This window comes from Anomaloglossus baeobatrachus, chromosome 3, assembly GCF_048569485.1.
Source record: "Anomaloglossus baeobatrachus isolate aAnoBae1 chromosome 3, aAnoBae1.hap1, whole genome shotgun sequence".
In the NCBI taxonomy this organism is placed as follows: Eukaryota; Metazoa; Chordata; class Amphibia; order Anura; family Aromobatidae; genus Anomaloglossus; species Anomaloglossus baeobatrachus.
In genome coordinates, this window is record NC_134355.1 from 645,111,179 (window position 1) to 645,119,044 (window position 7,866).

The window sequence follows — 7,866 nt, forward strand, 5'->3', positions numbered from 1 at the left end:
CAATTCCTCAAAAGTAAAACCAAAGGCCTGGGAGATCGTTGCAAGCGCCCAGGGCCACTTCCCGCCACAGACCCCCAGTGAAGAGGGCATGATACGACTGCGGTGAGCCCCCTTTGTACAGGCCCTGTGGTGGAGGCCAAGACCAGCTAAAACAGTTGAAGGCTAGGAAGTCAGTCAGAAAAGGACACACAAGAGGGGTACACCGGGACTGACCCTTGACCTATCGGCGGCGGCCTTGACAGCGGATCCTGGCATTCCGTGGGTAACCGGTCAACTGCAGTACTGAGACTGAACAGTGAGTAAAACATCTTAACTGCAAGCCCTGTGTTGTCTGGTTTATCCTGCACCTCGTTAACAAACACCATAGACTTTACCAAGCACCCAAAGGTTGCCCCGGGGTACCCGCTCTACCTGTGGAGAGCAAGAAACACCTCAGCTGCCATAACACCAGACCCGGAGGTCCCTCCCAGCAGCTGCGGCGCCATAGCCACAAATTACCACAGGTGGCGTCACGAATATTCATATAAACATTATCATCATCTCCCCAATATCGCCACATTAATTGACTCCACAAGGTCATGGAGTCAGGCCCCGCCACCACTGACTACCCCGGACTAGTCCGGCCCGACGCCGAGTCACCTAAGGCCCTGGGGTGGGCGAGTCAGATGTCCTGGGTCTGGTAAGTGTACGATTCTCCTGGGAAGGGGGTCTGTTTTTTAGGGGTGGTAAACTTTCACCCAACAATGTTTCCTAAGACCTACCCCAAAAATAAGCCCTAGTGCATGTTTCGGGCAAAAAATAATATACGACAGTGTCTTATTTTCGGGGAAGCACTGTAGTAATTAACTGCCTGTGGTGAGAAAGCAAGGCCTCAAGAAGCATTCAGGGCTGTATCCAGGGCATCAACCTGAGAGGCAGAGGTTTTTATAAGTATCCATACAAGGAATGCAACAAACGACAGCCATGACCCTTTACGATTTATGATGTAGCTATGTGAAGAATTGTTCAGTGAAAATGCTGAAATTCCAATTTAGCAGTTCATTGAAATTCGCCATGGAATTTTATTTTCTTCCAATTTACTAAATACAAATTAAATATACATTACTCTACTCAAAGGTGTCTCCTGATTTCAGAGAGTCATAAACCTATATAAAAATTTTAAAAAATTAATACTCACCTGTCTTGTCACAAAGCTTCATTATAATGTGGTCACCTTTGGTTCGATCACTGGTGTGTTCTACTCTGGACCATCTTTGGCATCTTCCAGCATCAGTGATTCTTATGCACTGATATTAAGATGTCAAGCTATGCTGAGGGCCAGAAGACGCTGAAGATGGCCAAAGAAGACCACACAGGTGACACGGCCAACAAGACAGATGAGGCCAGGTGAGGTGACCATAGGTTTATTTTATTTTTTTTTAATCTATTCCCAGTTCTTTCTTAATCAAAGTGGTGGCTGTATGAATCGAATTAGCAAAAAATTGCAAAACAATTTTGTTTAATCAAATTTTGCGTGGAATTCGAGGCATATCCGAATAGCCTCAAAACAATTCACTCACATCGAACATTACACTACATTTATCAACATTAAACTCCATCTGCCTTGTGTTTTCCCATGCCAACATCTTATCTTAATGATTAGTTTTTAATTATTAATCCAACTGTTCTGCATTGGGAGAGGAGAGTAGACTGCTGACATTTATCTCTGACAATGGTTTATCCTAACCGGGAACTAAATAGATTGGACAAATAAATTGGCATGGATAGGCCCAATATTATCTATTGGTTGCCAGAATCAGCAGGTTTCAATTACATTATTCAGTAGAGTCAGCTTAGGATTAAGGGGTACTTTACATGCTGCGACATCGCTGCCGATATATCATCGGGGTCACGTCATTAGTGACGCATATCCGGCGCCGGTAGTGACATCGCAGCATGTAAAACAAATGAGCAACGATCAACGAGCGCAAAAACGTGCAAATTCGTTGCTCGTTGACACGTCGTTCATTTCCATATTATTGGTGCTGCTGCAGGTACGATGTTGTTTGTCGTTCCTGCGGCAGCAGACATCGCTATGTGTGACGCCGCTGGAACGACAAACATCTCCTTACCTGCGTCCACCGGAAAAGGAGGAAGGAAGGAGGTGGGCGGCATGTTCCGGCCGCTCATCTCCTCCCGTCCTTTTCTATTGGGCATCGATTCAGTGACGCTGCTGTGACGTCGCTGTGACGCTGAACGAAACGCCCCCTTAGAAAAGAAGCGGTTCGCCGGTCACAGCGACGTCGTAGAGCAGGTATGTGCGAGTGACGCTGCCGTAGTGATAATGTTCGCTACGGCAGCGATCACCACATATCGTGCCACCAACGGGGGCAGGTGCTATCGCACGCAACATCACTAGCAATCGCTAGAGATGTCGCAACGTGTAAAGCACCACTAAGAATGAGCAGACCCGGTGAACTTCGGTTCGGGAGGTTCAGCTGGACTTCAGTTAAACTTCACTTCTGAACCCCGACTTGACCTGAACCCCAACTGAAGTCACTGATTGGGCAGTTTGGGGCTTCGCTCATATACAGCCAGCCATAAACAGAGCACATCCAGGGGGTGGATGGGCTGGATTTTTCCATTTTTGTTTGGTGCACACTACATCCAATCACGCTGTTGTTACCCCCAGTGTGAGCCGCTAAAACACTGCAAGCGACTCGAACTGGGCTGAGCACCGAGTGTACCCAAGCACAACGATGCTCACTCGAGTGGTTAGCATACATAAAGCACCAAACTCGAACCACTGTTCGGTACAACACCAAACTTTACTCTTCAGATTCACTCATTTCTACTTAGGACCTCTTGGTTGGGCTCATCTCTTGTTCTGTATGAAGTTTATGTATATTCTCTTCCTCTATCTTGTTTTTCTGTCTCATGTTGTACACTTTAAACCATTTTTTTCATGCTGTATATAAAGAATCTTAGAATGAATAGAACTTTAGATTTACTTGCAGTTTCTTACACAAAGGACACAATACACTGCACATTCTGCAGAAGATACCACCATTAATTCCAGATTTTTTTCTTCAGCTATTGCACAATTCACATAGATCTAAAAGCCTTGCTAAATATTAATCTATACACATTTTCATAGGTATTCCGCCGGTGTTTGCAATGACAATATCCTCTTCTGAAGATAGTAGAGAAGGAATGTTTGATTGTGTGGGCTTTTTTTTAACAAGACCATCAAAACAAAATCACATTCCAATGCCAGCGACTTATAAATAAGGAGTAAGATTGTATTCACTCTGTGAAGAGTTTTGCATGGGCCAGGTTCAGATGTTCAAGTATGTTTAAAAAAAATAGTCCTGATAAAGAAGAGCAGCGATCAATGTAGAGCTCGAACCCCATACTGGGCTTTTCATTAGGGCATACTCACCCAATGTTGTCATGATAGCAAAATAAAACATAGTATTCTGTGTAAAGTAAAACAATATACTCCTGGGCTCAGCTCTACTTGCGGAGGGCCTACCACCACAGCTGCCAGTACCACCAGCCCTAAAGATAATCAACTCAGCAGCGGCGGTTCCACCATCTTAACCGCAATCCGCAGGTGGTGTCACACAAATGATTTTAATATCTCCTGTTAATATGCCACATTAAAAAGCAACTAAGGCATGGGACCGGGCAACGGCAACCAAAGTGACATTCCCCAGTGATACTCTGCCTGGGACTGAGTACCCGATTCACTGGGCGACACAATTGTATTTGAAACGCCCGCGCCGGGGCTTGCAGGGCTCGCACGATCACCGGGCCGGTGGTATTCGGGGTCAGGCTGTGACTGGCCCGGGTTTCAATAAAAGGAAAGTCCAACCATCAGTCCGGTGTTACAAGGGGGATGGAAGAAGGGTAACGTAGTTCCTGGAGAGCTTGCCATCACTCTCGCCCAGGAAACGGTACGGGACGGGGACGGGGGATGCTTGCAGCGCCACCCGTGGTTTGCGGCCAGGTGTTCAGCCGCCGCTGCGCAGTCTCTCTCCGGGCAGGTCTTACGGGCAGCCAGATGGAATCGCTCCCCACGGGTCGAGCGGGGTGGCCCCGGGAGGTTTATGAGACCCAGGGCAACAGTCCTCAGGGACACCGGGGGCATAGGGCGGCGGCATTACTCACAGCAGTCACGGAGTGCGGTTCCAGTTGTTCTTTATTTACAGTCCGTTCCACATCGCACCCGGGTGCTGGTCCTCGCCGCCTGTAGCCTTTGGTCGGTCCCGGGCAGGTAGGAGGAAGGGGTCCGGTGAGGTGTTCTGGGGGTCTCTCCCTTCCGTGTGCGTTAGTGCCGTCCCCGTGGCATAGAGCATCTTGGGAACTCGCCGCCTCTCTGTCTCTCTCTTTCCGGTAGCGGGCAACACTAACCGCCACCGGGTACAGCTTTCTCCAGGGATCCCCAGTCCTCAGCTCCATTCCCCTCCTCTAGGTGTTATCAGCCCTGGTCTCGTGGCATCTTCTCAGCAGGAGCTGTCCTGTGTACGTCTGCACTCCTCTGCAGCCTCTGACGTTCTGACAAACTTTCTGTGTGTTCTGCACTAAACTCACTCCTATTCAGGCCCCCCTTCCCTTTGGTTGTCATTGGGACCTGCCTGTGTCCAGCCACCTGCTCATTAATGAGACAGGATGAGTCATGGACTCAAAACTTCATGCTGCAAATGCTGTTAACTCCTTCCTGCCAGTGTGATGTGAGTGTGTGTTGTGGGGTCTCTTCTTCCTCCTGCCCGGGAAAAATGGGGTAACATTTAATACCCTGTAACGACCCGTTTACAGGGGCGTTACATATTCATAAAGTATAATGTCAACAGAAGTGCTCCTCAAACACTGTATGATACTGATACCCCCACAGTTAATTTCTCCATAGTACCCTCCACACGCATAGTATGATGACCCTACTGTACCCTCTCAATGATCCCAGCAAAGTATTGTGACCACTATAGAGTATAATCCCCAACTTTGACCTCCACACAGGCCTCCATGCAGTATAATGGGCCTATATCAGGTATAATGGCCTTCATATGACTCCACACTGTATAAAAGCTCTCACTAGCCTTCCAAACAGAATATTGGCTCCCACAAAGCCCTCTGCACAGTATGATGGACCCCATACAATTCATCACACTGTATAATTTCTTGCATACAGTATAGCGGCCCTCAAATAGCCCTCCATATAGTATAAATGCTCCCTCACAGCCCTCCAAATATTAAAATGACCCCAAAATCACAACCCTCCAAATAGTTTAATAGCCTGAAGATAGCCCTCCAAATAATACAATAGCCCCAACATAGCTTTCCATAGGGTATAATGTGCCCCACATTGCCTTCCATATAGTATAATGCACCGCCCATAGTCCTCTAGATGAGATAATGGGCCCCACATAGTCCATACAGTATAATGCACTCTGTATATTCCTCCGCATAATGTAATGCACCCTCCATAGTCCTCCATATAGTAGAATGCACCCCCCATAGTACTCCATAAAGTATAATGCACATCCTATAGTCCTCCATAAAGTAAAATCAGCACTACATAGTCCTCCATATAGTATATTGCACTCCCAGTTGTTTTTCATATAGTATAATGAACAGCCCACAGTCTTCGATACAATATAATGTACCCTTCATAGTCTGCCAGTAGTATAATGCACCCTCCATAGATCTCCATATAACACAGTGCACTCTCCAAAGTCCTCCACATAGTAGAATGCACCCCCACAGTACTCCATATACTATAATGCATCCCATAGTCCTCCATACAATATAAAGCACCCTCCATAAATTTCCATATATGATGTGTCGGAGGGGATGCGCTCGCCACGCTCAGGTCCGGGGCTTCTGCTGCTGCTGCTCGGTGGCTCAAGCGGTGGGCCGGACCCGGGGACTCGAGCAACGCTCCTTGCCCGTGAGTGAAAAGGGGTGGTATGTTTAGGGAGATTGTTCGTGACGCCACCCACGGGACATGGTGATGATGGCACCACCGCTGCTGGTAACGGGGTTCCCGGGAGAGATGGTAGGGTGCAGCTGAGATGTTGTCCCCACCGTGGGTAGGGGGGTTGGTGTTCCCGGGGTCCGGTGATGTAACGGGGAGGCTGGATGGCTGGGGTGCAGGGACTGCGCGGCGTGGTGCCAGACGGCACTGGTGTACTCACTCAGACAATCACTGACAGAGTCTCTGGTAAACCAAAACGGCCGGATGCAGTGTTGTTGTTGTTCTCTCCCCGGACGGCTGATGGTGGCTGTCTTTCCCTGCACCTTGTAGAATGTTCTGACTCCTGTGGTTACCCACCGGTAGTCCGCTCCCCGGCGTATAGGTGCCGTAGGAGCCCATTTTGCCCGCAAGCGCTGGCCCTTGGATCTCTAGCCTGTGGCGGTGGCTGTATATCCTCACGGTGTGAGCGGTTGCCTTTTGTCGGGACTTGGTTGTTGGGGAACCCCTGGGGTTCCTGTCACACTCAGATTTGACTATTGACGGCGGCTCCAAGCCTGGTCGGGGTCCAATGGCCCTGCCTGTGTGCTTAGCTTCACTCCGCTCCCCGGTTTGGTACCGGCGGGCCAACGCCCGACCCCAGTCCTTACGGCTTCGCAGAGTTCCACCAACTCCTGCAGACGGCCACCACTGTCTGCCAACCTTGCTGTCAGTGCCCGGGCTCCTACCCAGGCACACGCAGTTCTTGTCCTCCTACTTTCACCTCCAAGACTAAACTGTCACTTTTCCCGCCTCCAGGCCTGTGAACTCCTCGGTGGGTGGGACCAACCGCCTGGCTTCGGCCCACCTGGTGTGGACATCAGACCTTGGAGGGAAGCAACAAGGGTTTTTGGTTGACTGTTGTTACTGTCTAGGGTGGTGGGTGTGTGTGTTGGTATGTATGTGACTACCTGGCTAGTCCAGGGCGTCACACTCCCCCTTGGTAAAATGCAGACCGTCCGCGAGCTGCCTGTCCATCACCGGTTTTATTTTCAAACTGCAAAGATAAATAACATTTAACATAAGCATATTTAGAAATCTTCCCTTACGGGAGGTACAGTGCTTTAACGTTACAACGGTAAACATTTTTATTAAAACGGACGGATTCGTGGTCATCTGCTCTCCCACCCAAATAACCTGATCCCTGATGCTGCCCCTAAGAAACAGGCAGCATCCCTTTACCCCAGTCCAGGTCCAGGTTACCCGAGCGGGAACGGGTACGGTGTCTCGAACCCGGCTGTCACTTCAAGGGACCCCACGTCCAGGGGGACCCCTGACCCCCGGAGGATAGCCACCGGTCCAGGTGGTGGCCGGGCCTCAGCCTCCTCTGCTGCAGGCCCTTCCTCCAATCTACCTCTCCGGAGGCGGCACAGCACGGAAACCAACCCACTAAACTATTTACAAACCCACAAGTTCGTGGGTAGCCTGCCAGTTCTCGGCCATGTCCATGAGCAGTTCCTCATGCAGACGGTAAAATACACAGGGTCCCTCCGGGGACAACTTGCCGGCAACATCCGGGATAAATCACGGTTGACAATCAGGTGAAACTTGGTTTGATTTGTGTTCATTCAAAGTTCTGAGGGTCCCAACGGGGACAACTTTGGATGCAACGGTAAGCCGCTGCCTTTACTTGAGGTCACATTCATCAAGGACCTCCTCTATCTCGACATCCGGACGGCACGGTGGGGGAGGGGGCTGGGGCCGCATCTGTACACCACGGCTTTCCCTTTGTTTCACATCCAGGGCATACCAGCCCCTCTCCCCGCAATGTCGGGTGTAGGTCACCAGGTCGGCCGGCAACAGATCGCGACCAGGGTGGCCCGTTGGGAGATGTGAGTTCACGTCGCGGCGGGCCACAAACACTTCTGCCTCCA